Source organism: Cricetulus griseus, assembly GCF_003668045.3.
Source record: "Cricetulus griseus strain 17A/GY chromosome 1 unlocalized genomic scaffold, alternate assembly CriGri-PICRH-1.0 chr1_0, whole genome shotgun sequence".
In the NCBI taxonomy this organism is placed as follows: Eukaryota; Metazoa; Chordata; class Mammalia; order Rodentia; family Cricetidae; genus Cricetulus; species Cricetulus griseus.
This window is the reverse complement of record NW_023276806.1, coordinates 240,663,498-240,681,683: the sequence shown is the minus strand read 5'-3', so window position 1 is coordinate 240,681,683 and position 18,186 is coordinate 240,663,498. Positions and strand designations below refer to the sequence as shown.

At 37.2% G+C, this 18,186-nt stretch overlaps 1 protein-coding gene and 1 non-coding gene across 5 annotated transcripts in view; one reads left to right on the top strand and one right to left on the bottom strand.

Annotated features, from left to right (window-relative positions):
- Positions 1-18,186, bottom strand: part of Spock3 (SPARC (osteonectin), cwcv and kazal like domains proteoglycan 3) — a 377,611-nt gene that overhangs the window by 217,813 nt on the left and 141,612 nt on the right. The window lies entirely within an intron of this gene.
- Positions 4,475-4,609, top strand: LOC113833314. Its single transcript, XR_003480940.1, has one exon. It is a non-coding gene; the product is annotated as a small nucleolar RNA SNORA70 (small nucleolar RNA).

Sequence of the window (18,186 nt, the reverse complement as noted above, 5' to 3'; positions counted from 1 at the left end):
ATATAATATATTTTGTCTATTCAGTGAATGTAACTGAATGACATAAAACTGGAGCGATGCACACCAAAAAAATTAAAAGTCTCATCTACATGCATCCTGTATTATGCTTTACCTTAAGGCCTTGCAAAATAGTTCATTTGTAGTGTCTTCAATTGTGAATAAAAGTGATTTTGCAGCTCAAATTTATACATAGTTTCCATAGTGATGACATGGTATGAGAAACAAAACAGAGCTTGAAGTGTTGCAATAGTTCTGGGCTGCATACCCAGACTCACTTGCTTAGATGAAAAACTATAAAACTCAGAGTACATTGTTATGTTTTTACCCTCCTGTCCCAGGTCCTCTTCTGATGTTCATATGTTCTTGTCTTCTTTTCCCCCAACTTTGTGACCCAAGTTTTAACCAGGAGTCTATATGTGACCCTGGGGTTTGTACTGATTTTGGAGAATGGCAGTTTCAGCAATGTTCCCAGTCACAACTGGAAATAGTGTCAACCCCTTACACATAACATATAATTGGTTCACATTTCAGTTTGGAAAGGCAGGGTTTTGCTGTCCCACAACATGACTGTTGATAGCAGTCATATGCGTACCTACTGGACATCTGTGTCATGAGTTCATGATTGTATTGTCATGATTGTATTGTAAATGGTCACATGATAGCCCTTCACAGCATTTTTGGCTGTCTTCTATCTCTTGAATCACCCCCTCATATTTTTTTGAGCCTTAGAGCTGGAAATATGAATGTCCTGTGGAGGGATGAGATCTACTCAATTACCACTTATTCTCAGTAATTGTTACAACTGTGTGCCTCTAAATTCCCTTCCTGGAAAAATGAAGTTTCTTTCATTATGAGAGGATCATTTGCTTATGGGTGTAAAGAAGAATTTAGAAATTTTACTTTTAATTGTGAAAAAGAATCACAGTTTTTCCTCATTATAAAAGTTAAATTTCATGTCCAAAGTTCTTGTTTTCTTATTTTAACTGCTAACTATCATCTTCTGGGCTCCTACCCACACACTTCAAATGAAAGGACAGAAAATCCTTAGAAGTCATATTTGTTAGTCTTGTTTTTGAGACCAAATGAGGTTACATTAAAGGGACAAACGACGGCAGTCTGTACTAATAGGTTCTGTTTTAAATTATGTAGAATTAGATTAAGGGAGAATAATGCCCTAGGATAATTAAATCAACATTGATTGTTTCAACTCTTTGAAAAAAAAAACCTCCTTTTAAAAACAATTACCTCAAGATAGAATTCTTGGAAAACTAAGCTTTCAAATTAAATTACTTCACTAAGTATCTAAACTACTGGGGCCACACAGATGGCTTAGTGGTTAAAAGTATGTGTTGATCCCAAATTGGAAAAGAGATTGATTCCAGCATCAACACCGGTACCATTCAACCACATTCAATCAAGTTCCAGAGCACCTGATTCCTTCCTCTGATTTCTCTGACAACTTCTTCTTCTTTTTTTTTAATTTGAATTAGAAACAAGATTGTTTTACACGTCAATAGCAGTTCCCGCCCCCCTTCCCCTACCACCACCCCCAACTAAAACCCTCTCTGCTCCTCCGGGAGGGTGAGGCCTTCCATAGGGAGTCTTCAGAGTCTGTCATATCTTTTGGGATAGGGCCTAGCCCCACCCCTGTGTGTCTAGGCTCAGGGAGTATCCCTCTATGTGGAATGAGCTCCCAAAGTCCACACCTATGCTAGGGATAAGTACTTATCTACTACAGGAGGCCCCATGAATTTCCGAGGTCTCCTCACTGACACCCACATTCATGGGGTCTGGATCAGTCCCATGCTGGTTTCCCAGCTATCACTCTGAGGACCAAGAGCTCCCCATTGTTCAGGTCAGCTGTTTGTGTGGGTTTCACCAGCCTGGTCTGGACCCCTTTGCTCATCAATCTTCCTTCTCTGCAACTGGATTCCAGTTCAGTTCAGTGATTAGCTGTGGCTGGCTGCTTCTACTTCCACCAGCAGCTGGCTGAAGGCTATAGGATGGCATATAAGTTAGTCATCAATCTCATTATCAGGGGAGAGCATTTAAGGCAGCCTCTCCTCTGTCCTTTGGCAACCTCTATCACATGTGCAAACCCCACAAAGATGCTTACACATGTACATAATTGAAAATAAAACAGAATCACTTTTAATCTTCCAAATGCAAGCTAAAGACCATAGCATGCTTATTTAATGCCTCATATGTTTATAACAGCATGTTCCTGCTTGTAGATAGTTATTGTCTTTCATTCAAAACCTGAAGAAGAGTGGGACAGCTGTGTGTTCAAGTCTCCCATGAATCCCACCAGGCACTTAATCTGAACACCTGCATCAGTCTGAGAAAGGTGAACTACAGGTCTGGGAGGGGAATCCCCTTGGAAAACAGATGAACTAGAACTCTGACCCCAAGGAACAGAACTGGAAATAGAATACACAGCAATTTGAGGTTTGTGTGTGTGTGTGTGTATGTGTGTGTGTGTGTGTGTGTGTGTGTGTGTGTGTGTGTGTGTGTGTGTACACAACAAAACCAACAAAGCCACAGCAGAACATCAGGCATAAAGGTGTTATAACACTGACACTCCTTGGGAAAGACTGCCTCCCCTTTGTGAACTCCCTTGGGAATTTCATGATAACTAATAAAACCATTTAGTTTTCCCCAATTCTTAAAAGCAGCTGTGGAACCCCATAATGTTAAAAATTTGTTTTCAAAGGGAATTTCATGGTAAGATTTAACCTCACTCAAATTTAATTAGTCACTCTGCAGACTGCAATGACCAAGTTTGATAAATTTGGGTTGATAACTGTATAAAACCTGCCATTAGAACTTTCTGGGAGAGGTCAAATTCACTCTACATATGACAGCAAAGAAGTTGACCTTATGGGCTGCTTTTACATATATTCTCTGTATTCTCACATCAGTGGACTTTCACAATTTTTCTTATTTACTCATTTATTTTTTGACAATGGCTTTGCTTCATTAAACCTTGGGAGTTCTGCCAAGATGAACAGTGAATATATATGTGTGTGTGTGTGTGTGTGTGTGTGTGTGTGTGTGTGTTCACTCAACCACAATTTCTTTTCCTTCCAAGAGCTTTATGTTGTTATTGTTTTTTTCCATGTCTTCAATTTAGGTTCAAAACAAGTTTACCAGGGATTTAGTAAAGACCTAGAAGAAATCCTCCCAATTGGATAAACTTGGGGCTAGGAAAATAATCCAACCCTGAGTTATTTAAAAACAAGCTGATTCTTGTCATTTAATATATAGCTAATATGAGACCTTTGTCAATTTCTTATGCTTCAGGAAATAATTGTTATTTGTACATGAAAGAGTCTGCATATGAAACTATGTTATGCATGGCATTATTTAGAATGCCTTTTTCCTTGTATTTCAATGTCTGAATTTCTGTCTGTTTTGTGGGTTGTGTGTACTCAACAAAACATTGGTATTCATACTATTTCAATCCAGATAATTCCTTCTTGTGTTGAGAACAATGGGCTAGTCTGTATTTTGTAAGCTATTTGTAGCACCCTGGACCACTGTAAGAAAAATAAGAAGGCATTTTCCCTCCAGTTTTAACAGACAGAAATGCCACCAGATACTGGCAAATATCATTGGGGAAATATTATTCACTTCAAGAACACTGATGTAGAATTACTGTGATACATGGAAAGAATATTGAAACAAAATATCATAAAATAGAGAAGTGCTATCAGTGACAAATTTTCTTAATAAATATTTCATAATATTGAGAGCTTTTACAAGGTTAAGTTTCCAAAAGTCTATTGAACTGATAGACTAATTTTGTATGAATTTCTCATTATTTTTGTTTTCTTCCATCTATCTGTGTTTTCGCGCTGTTTATAACCTTCTGCTATAATAAATATGATAATTAATGTCAGAAACCTTTTCTCTTATATACAGACTCAAGTTTTGGAAGGTAGGCATAAACACAACTCATAGTAATAAAAAGGGTTTTTCTTTCTAACTAGTTAAAACATGGCATTATGAAGGTTAAGTGGGTAACAAGGAGAAGTTTGTATCTGATCATCAGATATTTCTTTCATTTGTGTTCACACTGCTACATTTATATTGAAAGCGCAACCCCACTTAAAATATCAATGTAATTTTTAACAGAGACAGAAAAACATAAAATCCTCATGGAAGCACAAAACACCTAGAAGAGCTAGAGCAATGCAAGAAAAATTGAATGATACTAGACTACGGACAGCTCAAATAAAAATATCATGTTACTGACACATACCAGTGGAATAAAATGGATAATCCAGATACATGCCCTTGTAACTTCAGCCATCTGACTTTTGACAAACAGAACAAAATAAACACTTGAGAAAAAGTGGGGTCCTCAACAAACAGTACAAAGAAAACTGCATATCTATGTGTAGATGAATGAAACCACAAACTTATCCATTCCAAATGGATAAAGGACCTCAACATAAAAATAAAACTATGTTTGTGGATAACTAAGCTGAATAAGTCCTCTCTCCAATAAGATTCAGAAGTGCAATGGTTGCAAGCAGCAGCACCCTTGGTAGTATGTGCAGTCTGATGCCTATATGGGTTGCCCTAAGGGACCTTGGAGACAATATTTGGCATAAATAAAAAAAAAAGAAATAATCTGATTGCACTTGGTAGTTGGAGACTACAGGTTGACTTTATAAACACTAATCACAGCCTCTTCAGCCTAGGCAGATGTGATGCATCAAGCAAATCCTGACTTCAGTCTCCCCCTGAGTATTTGACGCAGAATAATGACACCAGCCTTAGATTGTGAGGATCCTGTCTTGAAAACGAACTTCAGGGCATACACCGAGGAAGCTTCTAATTACTAGTCCAGAACAAATGTCAAATCTACTTTATTCACTACACTATTGAACTCACTGATTTACCCATTAATTACTTTATCTTCCTGGGTTCTTGATCCATCCCCTGACTCCAAACAGTTTAGTTGTCTTATTTCCCAACCTTAAGTGACTGGTCTCTATTTGGTCTTGTCACCATTGCTACAGTTCAACCCTTATCATCCAGGAAGAAAAAAAATTGGTCCTGGTCTCAAACTCCACTCAAGTAGGAAACAATCCAGGCAACGGTGGAGAGGATAACCTAAAAGCCCTCCCCCTAAAATGAGATTGATGACTTCTCTTTATGCCATCCTAGAGCCCTCATCCAGTGGCTGATGGAAACAGAGACAGACATCCGCAGATATACAATGAGCCGAAATCGGGAATTTAGTTGAAGAGAGGAAGGAATGAAGAACGAAGGGGTCTGTACCAGGTTGGAGAAACCGACAGGAACAGTTGACCTGAGCAAGGGAGAGCACATTGACCCCAGATGCTGTCCGGGAGGCCCGTACAAGACTGATCCAGACCCCTGAACATGGATGTCAATAAGGAGGCCTCTGCACTCCAGGGAGCCTCTGGTGGTGGATTAGTATTTTTCCCTGGTGCAAGAAGGGACTTTGAGAGCCCATCCCATATGAAGGGTTACACTCTGGCCCTGGACACATGGGGAAGGGCCCAGGACCAGCATAGGAAGACTTGGTGGACTTTGCAGAGCCCCAGTTGAGGGCCCTACCCTGCCTGGGGAGTGGTGGGTGGATGGGGTGGGGGGTAGACTGGGGGTGGGGGAGGAGGGTTGGGGGTGAGGGAGAGGGAGAAGGGACTTGAAATAAGCTTGTTCCCTAACTAGAACTAATAAAATAATAATAATAATAAAATAATCATAAAAACATTGTGGCATGGAAAGTGTTTCTGGCCTCCTCTTCAGGGAAAATGCCATATGCAGAGATACCACAGTAAAAGCTCCTATTTATTCCTAAGGAGTATTTCAATAAGCAAAATGCTTATAGTTGGTGTAAGTATTAAAACACATCAGAAAGCAGTCATCTTTTAACTTTCTACAATAATTACAAATTATCTTCTAATATTCAGAACCAAAGAGAATAAAAATAACCTATTATGCATGTTGCCAAATTGTCAAGCCTTTTATATAAATGCAAACACGCGCGCGCGCGCACACACACACACGAATGAATGATTGGGTGACACCTAATAAAATGGGATGCAATTTCAAGTCTATTTTCATGATTTTTGATTATAATCTCCCAAAGCCTCTCATTAACAATTTTACATTTTCTTATTACATCTAGCACATCTTTTGATTTAGTTTTCTACCTTAGAAAATTATGGCACATTCACTGCTTATGATAGCGAAGACATAAAAAAGTGGAAATACATTGTTTTAAAATGTGCTCTGTTATCACATTGTGACCCTCACCTAAGGTGCTAATATGGGAAGAATGACTATCTTAATAACTCAGTACATAAATTTCACAAAACAGGAAATGTATCTCTGTAGAAATCTTATCTAATTTGGTCACAGAAATGATGTAAGTATAAGAAAAACTTTGTTTGGTGGGAAAAGAATTATTTGTGTGAAACAAATTATCTGTATCAGGCCCCCAGGTGGCACATTTATTAAATAAGTAGCAACAATTGTAGCAACATTTATTAAATAAGTAGCAACAAAAACTAGAATCCTGAAAGAATTCATTTATAACTCTTCAGTGGGCATTTTATTTTTAAGAATATTTTATATTCTCTGATTCACCAAAGATTAAATACATAAATCAAATAAATTGTGAGAAATAAGGATGTACTGGTAGGATGATTCCTCAACTGTGTCTGGAAATCTTTGTAAGTAAAGCTAAAAAGTCCTCAGATTTTATAGGAACTATATCTAGGTTTATCACATGCTAACATATAGAACTCATGATTCAATTACATCATAAAAGGTGCCAATAGATTGATAGCCTCTAGTGTTTATTTATTTTGCCATCCTCCATCACAATTCTACCAGAGCTGGATTTTGGTTTTAGTTTTTCCACAGGTAGTCCAGGTTAGCACTGAAACTATAGCCAGTTTGACAGGTCTATGGCTTACAAAGTTGATTGGACAGAGGTCCCATCATAAGGTCTCTCTCATAAGGTCTGGTAATCTGCTTTGGGACTTATCATAAGAGAGGTTCTGACACCTTGCAATGCCCTGTGCTTAACTGTTTGCTTTCTCTTTTTGTTTTTAGTAAAAGGAACATACTCTCCATTATTCCTCATTGTACTTCAACTGTAGAAGAGTTATATGGAGGTCAGGAAAAAAGTATTAACAGAAAGTTCCTCTATTTGCTCACATAAGAGCCCAACATCTTGTAAAGATTCTTCATATAGCTCAAACTCTTAGATAGTGGGATGGGGAGAGACTCAGCATCTAAGAGCACTTGTTGCTCTTGCAGAGGAAAAGGGTTTGTTTCCCAACACCCACATAGAGTCTTACAGACATCTGTTACTCCTGTCCTAGGGAATTACTGCTCTGTTGTGGACTCCTCAGCATCTGACTCCAAGCCCATCCCTATTCCTTAGTGTCAGCTCTCAATACATGTAAACATCATAAAAGGTGCCAATAGAAAACTATTTTACATGAAACCATAAGTAGACACACTTATCAGGATCCCAGAAGACTTTCCTACTAGGTAATGCATCCACAACATAGACAATTTCCTTCAATATTTTCTGTGTTTCATATATTTAGAACAGGTTGCTGCTCCCATTCCTTTTCTTAAATTCCTCTCTCTCTCCCTCTCCTCTTCTGGCTGGATAGTTTTGTGTCAACTGACACAAGTTAAAGCCATCTGAGAGGAGGAATGCTCAAAAAAAAAAAAAAGCCTTGATAAATATCAGGGTGTAAGAAAGCCTGTAAAGCATTTGCTTAATTAGCAATCAAAGGAAAGGGGCCACCCCATTGTGGGTGGTGCCATTCCTGGGCTGGTGGTCATCAGTTCTATAAGAATTTGTAGACTGGGCAAGACATGAGGAGTAAGCCAATAAGCAGTATCCTCTATGGCCTATGCACCAGCTCTCAACTCCAAGTTCCTGCCCTGTTTGTGGTCCTGTACTGACTTCCTTTGATGATGAGCAATGACATGGAAGTGTAAGCCCAATAAACTCTTTCCTCCACAACTTGATTTTTTGGTCATTGTTTTGTATAATAGAAATAGAAATGTTAACTAAGAAATCCCCTCACTAGTCTTCCCCTTTCCCTACTTTCCTTTCTCCTTTGTTATTCTGTTTGCCTTCTTTTATTTTATAGAATGATCTCCAATTGCATCCACTGTTTTAACACACGGCATAAATTAATTCTATTTTATGTCTGAGTAAAACTATTGAATATAGATGCCACATTTTACTTGCCCATTAATTTGTTGATATGGACCTAGGCTGATTCTAGAACTCAACTGCTATGAATAGTGCTAGAATAAGAATGTGTGTGCAATCACCTCTATACAGTATTGTCTTGGAGTCTTTCAGATATGTCTCTAGAGTGTACAGCTGGCTGTTAAAGCAATGCTGAGTTTGTAGTGTGATTGAAGCAATTTACATTCCCACCAAGAGTATAAAAGGGATCCCTGCTCTCTAAATCCTGATTAGCATTTGTTGTTTCTTTCCCAAACTTACATTAAACTAAAAATTACACTAAGAAGAAATGAGCTAATAAAGTAATAAAAGATAGAAAAAAGTTAAAAGAATTGTATTAAGTAGAAATGCCACATATTGTATGACTCTAAGCATTTGATATTTGAAAAAGTAGTAAAATTTGATGCAATAATATAACAGTGATTAACAGAGGCTTGGGAGAGAGGAAAGAATAAACAATAAAAAGGGATCAGAAGATATTTAGGGCTAGAAAGGCATTATAAGTCACAATGTAATAATAAATCCAAGTCATTATATATCTCCACAAGCCCTTAAAATACATACTATATAATGTGGTTATACTGAAAATTATAAAATTTAGACTATAAAGCTGTGTCATCATATCATCACCAGTTGCAACAAATATACACAAAGGTCATGGGAGAGGCTGTGCACAGGATTGCAGGGAATGTTCAGAAAATCTAGACCTGTGGCCAGAATTGTTGTGGATCTTAAAATGCTCTAAAATAAAAATAAGCCACTATAAAATTTTATAACATAGGTAGTATATAATGTAGTTCATTTTTATGTTACTAATTATAATAAACTACACACAATAGAAAACTTTAAATGATTTTCAAATTACACACAATATAAATGAATATAAAATGGTACCCTGTATGCCAATAAATAGCCTCGATCACCATAATAAATCTACAGAATAAATAAAGCTTTAAAACAGTAAAAGACATCTATTTAGAGAGGTGTTCACTAATTAGACCTACACATCCATGCAAGACTATTTTGAATTAGCCAATGAAATTAATTATACAACATATAAAACAAGAATTTAACTTACAGTAGATACCAGCAGCTCTAAATTCAAAATATTAAACTGAAATATTCCATTTCATAGTTAAGTTTTCTGTCTTATTTTAGAAACAAACCAATAAGGATAAATATTTTTATATAAAGTAAAACTTATATGGAAAAACAAAACAACCAGCATATCCAAAAGTACCCTGTACAAAGAAGGAACTTCTGGAGGCATCACCATCTCAGACTTCAAGCTCTATTTTACAACTATAGTCCTGAAAACAACCTGGTATTGGCATAAAAATAGACAGGTTGACCAATGGAATCCAATTGAAAACATTGATATTGATCAACACACCTATGAACATCTAATTTTTGACAAATGATCTAAAACTATACAATGGAAAAAAGAAAGCATCTTCAACAAATGGTGCTTGCATAACCAGATGCAGGCATGTAGAAGACTACAGATAGATCAATGTCTATCTTCATGCACGAAGCTTAAGTACAAATGGATCAAAGACCTCAACATAAATCTGCTCACACTGGCCGGGCATTGGTGGCACACGCGTTTAATCCCAGCACTCGGGAGGAAGAGGCAGGCGGATCTCTGTGAGTTCGAGGCCAGCCTGATCTACAGATCGAGTGCCAGGATAGTCTCCAAAGCTACACAGAGAAACCCTGTCTCGTAAAACAAAACAAAACAAACAAACAAACAAACAAAAATCCAGTCACGCTGAACCTCTTTGAGAGATAGTGGGAAGTACTCTTGAATGAACTGGTACAGGAGACTGCTTCCTGAACATATCACAAGTAGCAAAAACACTGATATCAACAATTAATAAATTGAAACTGAGAAGCTTCTGTCTCAAAGGACTACAGTCAACAAGATAAAATGACATCCCACACATATTTGCCCATCCCACATCTGACTAAGGTCTGATCTCAAGTGCTCAACATCCTTAGCCATCAGGGAAATGCAAATCAAAACAACTCTGCGATACCATCTTACTCCTGTCAGAATGGATAAAATCAAAAAGACCAATGACAGTTTATGCTGGAGAGGATGTGAAGAAAGCGGAACACTCCTGCACTGCTGGTGGGAGTACCAAATTGTACAGCCACTTTGAAAATCTGTTTGGTGGTTCCTCAGGAAAATGGGAATCAGTCTACCACAAGATCCAGCAAATCCACTCTTAGGTATACACCCAAAAGATGCACATTCATACAACAAAGACATCTGTTCAACTATGCTCATAGCAACATTATTTGTAATAGCCAGAACCTGGAAGCAACTTAGATGTCCCTCAATGGAAGAATGGATGGAGAAAATGTGGTACATTTACACTACTCAGGGGGAAAAAAACAATGGAATCTTGAAATTTTCAGGCAAATGGATTGCAGTAGAAGAAACCATACTGAGTCAGATAACCCAGCCACAAAAAGACAAACATGGTATGTACTTACTCATATATGGATTTTTAGACATGGAGCAGGGGATGGCCAGCTTACAATCCACACCACCATAGAGGCTGGGAAACAGGGAATACTCTAAGAGAGACATGCATGGTACCCTGGAAAAGGGCAAGGGGACAGGATTTCCTGAAAGGACTGGGAGCATGGGGGAGGGGAGAGGGAGTTGGGAGAAAAGGAGGGAGAGAAGAGGAGAGGAGAGGTGGAAATTGGGGAGTAGGAAAGATGAGTCAGGGGAAGAATAGAGGACCACAGGATGAAAGATATCATAATAGAGGGAGTGATTATATATTTGAGGAGAGATCTGGGACTAGGGAGATTTCCAGTGATCTACAAGGATGACACCAACTCTAAATCTAAGCAATAGTCAAGAGGCTACCTTAAATGCCATCCCCGATAATGAGATTGGGGACTACTTTATATGCCATCCTAGAGCCTTCATCCAGGGGCTTATGTAAGCAGAGGCAGGCACCCATAGCTAAACACCACCCCAGATGGATGGGCTGGGAGGCCAGCATGGGACTGACCCCCTGAAATTGGGTGTCAGTGAGGAGGCCTCAGCAATCTATGGGGCCTCTGGCAATGGATTGGTATTCATCCCTGGTGTATGAATGGACTTTGGGTGGCCATTCCATGTGGAGGGATGCTCTCTCACTCTGGACACATAGGGAAGAGCCTAGGTCCTGCCCTGGATGATATGATAGACTTTGAGAGGATCCCCCAGGGAGGACCTCACCCTCCCTGAGCAGCAGAGGGGGGATGGGGAGTATTGATGGGAGAAGGGGGGAGGGAAATGGAGCTGGGATTGACATGTGAAGAAGGCTTGAATCTAATTTAAATAAAAAAGAAGTAATATGGATTAAAACTCCACAGGTTTCATTATATTTTTTATTTTAATACTAAATAAAATAAATGCTTCAAACAATGGTACCTGTCTAACATTTAGTTTACTTTATTATTTAAAATAATATTCTTAATTTACCTCAAAAGTTTCTATGTTGAAAATGATCATTGAGAAACAAGAATGGAACTGATCCAGATCCCATGAATGTGGGTGTCAGTGAGGAGGCCTGGGAAATCTATGGGGCCTCTTGTAGTATATCATTACTTATCCATAGCATAGGAATGGCATTTGGGAGCCCATTTCAAATAGAGGGGTACTCCCTCAGCCTAGACACAGGGGGGAGGACATAGGCCCTACTGCAAAGGATATGACAGACTCTAAAGAGCCCCCAAGAAAGGCCTCACTCTCCCTGGAGAGCAGAAATGGCAAATGGATGGAACTAGAAGAAACCATTCTGAGTAATGTAACCCAGTCACAAAAAGACAAACATGCCTTCATCCAGCAGCTGGCGAAGTAAAAGCAGACACCCACAGCTAAACACTGAACTGAACTGGAATCCAGCTGCAGAGAAGGAGGAATATGAATAAAAGGCCACGACCAGGCTGGTGGAAACCACAGAAACAGCTGAATTGAACAAGGGTGAGTTCTTGCTCCCCAGAGTGATAGCTGGGAAACCAGCATGGGACTGATCCAGACCGCATGAATGTGGGTGTCATTGGGGAGACCTCAGAAATCTATGAGGCCTGTTGTAGTAGATCAGTACTTATTCTTAGCATAGGAATGGACTTTGGGAATAGAGGGATACTCCCTGAGCCTAGACACATGGGGTTGGGCTCTATCCAAAAGGCTATGACAGATTCTGAAGACCCCCTATGGAAGGCCTCATCCTCCCTGGGGAGCAGAAAGGGTATAGAATAGGTAAAGTGCTAGTTGTGTGGGGGCAGGGAAGGAGGGAAGGCAAAGGGAACTGCGGTTGACATGTAAAACAATCTTGTTTAAAATTCAAATAAAAAAATGGAAAAAAGTTTATATTTTCATTCCTTTGTGCTCTTATGGTCATGTTGCATTAACACGAATATTAAGTATTTTACAATGAAAAAGAAAATGTAAATATTGTCTATGCAAAGCCATCATACTTTTTCAGATGTAAATAATCCTACAAATCCTCTTTGCTCTATCCAAGGAACAGGTCTATCCACAAACACACATATACACACACACTATAGCCTAAATGAAAAGAATAGAAGGGAACCTCATAATGATGTGCAAAAGAAAATTCTTATCTAATTGCATTTTGTAGCTCAACTGAACAGATCTTTTTAATATTGTTTTACATTTGACATTAACATAATTGTATAATTTCTCTCCCCCTTCTTCTTAGTCCAAACTCTCCCATATACCCCTCCTTGCTGCTTTCAAATTCATGTTATCTTTTTTCATTAGTTAATGTAATATCCATATATGTGAGTGTGTATAAGAATATGAAAATACACATTATATAAATTATTTGCATTATATATAGTATAATTATATATATATATATATATATATAATGCATGTTTATGTTCCTAAATATAGAAGTACAACATGTTCAGTCTGCATATGGTTAACTGTATGTATGTTTCCAGGGCTGGCCATTTAGTATTTAATAATATTTTTGCGTGTTCTTCCTTGAGGAAGACAATTTCTTCAGCTTTCAGCTTTCTTTAGTTGTCTGGAATTCTTTATGTCATGTGGAAGCCTCTTGTACTTTCCACTATCACTATGGACATGCCCATTGCTGTTGTCCTTGTTCAGCTAACATTCATGTAAAACATTTTAAAAAAGGAATCAGTCTCTTCCTAATTGTCTTGAGGAAAGAGGACAGTATCTACATCTAATATGGTACAATTTCAAACAGGTACACACATCTTTCTGATAGAACTCATTACTCATTTTCGTTCTTTGTCTCTTTTGAAAAAAACTTAAAATTGTTATTATGTTTAACCACTAATATTTTATGCATTCTTCTGTTCTTATTCTTGTGGTGTAGTCTTCATTTGCATTTTAATAATGCCTGAAGTTGAAAAGTTCTAAATAATATGGACGTTTTAGGTTAGTATTGGTGACCAATATGATATACTTTAGGAATTTCCATTATTTGAGCTTAATAATACCTTTGACTATTTAAAGAAAACAGGGAGATAAAATAATGGATAGATGAGAGGGAAGGAATGAATGAATGAGTGAACAAAGAAAGAAATGAAGGAAAGTTGAGGGGACAGAAAGAAGATAAAGGAGAAAGGAGTTGGGATAGAAAGGAAGGAGAGTTCATAGGAAACAATCTTTCAATGCATTTATGCGTCTGTGACCAAGTTAACATTTGGCCACTCTGATATGACTATGGACATAGTCTGTTTTCATGCAATTTAGACAGAGGATCTTATTGAGATGATACGATTTCATATACAGCATTCAACATTCCTCAGCCTAATATGATAAAACTTCTCATCATATCTCATAAGAACCATGAATTGAAAAATGACAAGCTTTCATATGTTGTATAAAAACTCTTGCAAATAAAAAGAAATTAGTGAAAACAAAGAGAAGTCTAGCAACTGCAGATAGTTCAGTAGTTTAGTGTGTTACTATGTATCTAAGAATCACTACCACAACTAGGAGAGAAGGGCAGCACTATGATTGGGTAAATATTACAATCAGGCTCCCATTTTGTAAGATATGTTTTCCTTTATTTCCAGCATCAACACAAATGTATGTTTTAAAGTGTCTAGAGAGATAACATATCAGTAAATTGACTTAACCTCAGAGTTGTTATTATATATAACCACAGAGAATTACAACAGCACAGAAGAATCATAACATCCACAAGTTCTGATATTCTGCCTTCCATATTTGAAGTTGTATTTGTAAGTAAATATTGTATTTAGCTTGTAACATGGGTGTCTTCCTTTACCTCACTTTATAAATGAGTGGAAATAATTTCATTTTACATACATGGACTCTCAGAGTATAGACTTCCACCCAAAATAACCTGCTTCTGGAATACATACTAGCAATCATTTTAATATGTTTTAATTTTGTTAGAAAATTGTCAAGTATAAGTAGCATATTGCTATGCAAACGATTAGAGTTCTACCTAAATTACCATTGCTCATTTACTTAATCAACAAGTACTGATTTTTCAAAATATTCTAACTGTAAGAAAAATATAAAATAAGTAAAATGGAGAATGCATCTTTCTAGAGTGTGCTTATATGTATCCTGTACAGTTCTATAGAAATGTAAAATCGGGAGTTCCTCCAATTTTTCATCTCTGATTGTCTTGTGAAATTATTCTATTGGTATGTACAATCAGTCTTTGCTTCTTGAATTGGTATCTATGTCAATGCAATTAAAAAATAAAACCTACCCAGACATTCATAAAAGTTACTGCACAGAAATCTTACATGTGTTTTTAAAATACCATCAAAATCAAAATGAAATACCTGTGAATTTTTGAAGTACATCTTTAAAACATGAAACTAAACCTGGCTGCTTTCCTCTGCCAAATGTACTAGTTTTCAAAACTTTCAAAACTATTAATGACTTTTCAAAGCTCTCCACAAAATTGTTTTGTCAGTATCCATTCATGAGGAACGACCTATATCCCTTGACAGAACCTAATTTATTCTCCTCTCTGTGTTTTCTTTGAACATTCCTGGATTTAATTATCTGGAAAAACTGTTCCTCTTGACAAAAAAAAATATTGTTTCTTGGTTTTCTTCCATGTATATAGATGTTTAGAATCAAGATCTGATGAAATGAGGGGGAAATCTTTAAAGATTAAATATACCAAGAAAATAAATGGGCATGGAGGATGGTGAAAAGGGCCCATTTCCTTAGTTTTAATCATTGACTAGCTGCCGAGAACACATAAGAAAAAAATCAAACATAATGGCCAATTTCTTTCTGAATGTGTGATTAATATTGTCAGTCAATTGAATCTTGTAAGCAGTTCAAAATGTTGTTAATTACAGTCCAGGGGAAGGAAAATTCAATACCCAACACTTTGAAGCAAAAGCAAATGGACTTTTATGATGCTGGCAACTGTAATGCATTCTGAGCATTGCCAAGCTATTCCACATACTATCCTAGTCGTTTATAAACATCCCAATATGATATTTAAAATTTAACTGTAATGTGAGTATTAAATTAGATCAGAACTGTGTTTACTAGTTTCAAGTTGAGAAGCCATATGTGCTATAAAGATAAAAGGCTTTAGAAAGTTGACAAGCATCAAGTAGACTTAAAAACTCCTTCTGATTGTGAGTGAAAGAGCATCTTCTGTCTGACTGAAGCAGTCAACCTGTCAATCAGTGTTTTTGCACAAAATGCATGTATGACAGATAGATTTTTCCAGACATATACTATTTCAAATGTTTTTCCAGTCTTGACTCCTGCCTTTCTTCCCTAAGCCTTTGGTGTGGGAGTTGTCTTGTAGAGGTATCTTTTGGGTCTGGCCTCTACAACTCTGCATTTTCATTGGCTGTGGTTTTCTGTAATGATATCTATCCACACCCAATGCACAATAATTCTCTATTTCTTGATTCTGTCTAAAATTATCCAACTAAACACTGAATACTAAGTTTGAAGCTTTTTTATACTCTTTCCCTGGAATGCTTCTTCATGCTGTGTGTCCTCCCTTGCTGAAACAGGAAATGAAATCAATTTGTTCGGTAACAGGTATTCTAGTGGCTTTTGGGCAAGGCACAGTGATATTTCTTTCCCAAGTAAGTCCATATGCATGATGGCAAGTGTATACCTAGGCCTTATTGTATAGACTGTGTGGACTATGAAGTACCATTTACCATTCTTTTAGACAACAAAGCACAGCCCTTCATTTCAGCTTCATTCCAAACTTATATTTAGAGCAGGATTATTTTGGGCATTTGACTTATAAAATGTCTATTTGAAATGCTTTGCTCAGTCTGGCTTTTATATTTCAGGAGAATATTGAAGGTGTGTAAATTTTGAGAAAGCTATTAATAACATGTATAAATATTAATTTCATGTGGATGCCAATAACAAAGGGCATTACAGAAATTTCCACAACTTCTTACTTTTCTTTGCTCATATTTCTTAACTAGAAATTATAACACCAAGTTCTTAGAACTTAGTTTCTTAGCTGCAGGGCATTTAAACCTAAATTTCTACATTGTGTTTTCAGTTTAGAAATCCCATTATTTTGTGATGGTACCTGGAAGTTTTCACCTAGTCGGAAATACTGGCCCCACTGGGTGATCATTTAACAGAAGGTGTGGGTGTTTATCAAAGTCACTTTAAATAAAGAAAAGAAAGCTTTATTTTGTATATTTGAAACCTGGGACAATTATAAAGTTTCAGAGTCTAGGAAAATTTGTGTTTCTAGTACATTTAGGCATTTCTGGTTAATTTGGAAAGTTTTGAAGAGAAACAGGTTGCGCTTATCTGACTATGCCTCAAACCATATTGTCAATGTTTCTTGGATGTACAACTGTGAAGAAATTTACATTATTTGTTTTATTTATGTTGTTTTCAAATGTTAACTTTTGGAGTGACATTAAATCTTTTTGACATTATTTGAAAATTAATCACCTTCCAAGCACCAGGTAAGTATTCCTAAGGGGTCTTTCTTTAGCTTATATCTGTTCCCTTGTGTCTGTTATCGACCATATCGTACACATACCAAGTTTACTGTATTAATGCTGAACTCCTTAAGATCTGTAACTTGTTTTGTGACTTTATGTGTATTCCAACATTCCCCCCAACAAAGTGTCACATACAAAACAATTTACTAAGAGACATTTAATTATGAATTGGCAATGACTTATCAAACACATACTTTTTCAAGTATATACTTGTAACAAGACTATATCTTGTAACAAGTTACCATTTAGCCATTCTATATATCATAATTCAGGTAAACAGCCTATCCAGCATACAGTTGTTTGCTGAGGCCTTCAGCGCTCCAGACAAGTGTAAGCCAAGAGAGGACAGGAATATATAACTTTTGCTTAAGTGAGAGTTAAAAACGGTTGTCAACTTTAAATCATACAGGTCCATCTAGGACATAAATCTCTGGGCTTGTCTATGGAGGGGCCTTTATATTTGAATATATTAGGTGAGAAGAGCCATCTCTACTTTGGGAAGCACCAATTTTGGGCCTGGATCCCAGATCCAATCAAAGATAAAGGTGATTAGTGTGTAGGTCATTTCCTTCTGCTCCATGACTGCAGATACAATGGGAGTAACTAGCCTAGTCCTTGCCACCAAGGCTTCCTCACCATGTAGGACTGTAACATCAAACTGTGAGTTAATGTTAAGCCTTTCTTCCTTTATTTTATCAGGCCTTGTGTAATTTTAATGAGAAAACTATCTACTATAACAAATTGTCTTATGTAACCTATTCTGCACTCAGCTGGTTTGTGCTGATAGAGACATAGAACAACATAAAATAAGATCCTGGTGTTCAGGAGGTTGGAAGGGTGGGGGTAGATCACAGCTACCTAGTAGGTAATCCTTGCTCCTGTAAGTAACCCTGAAAAGCTAA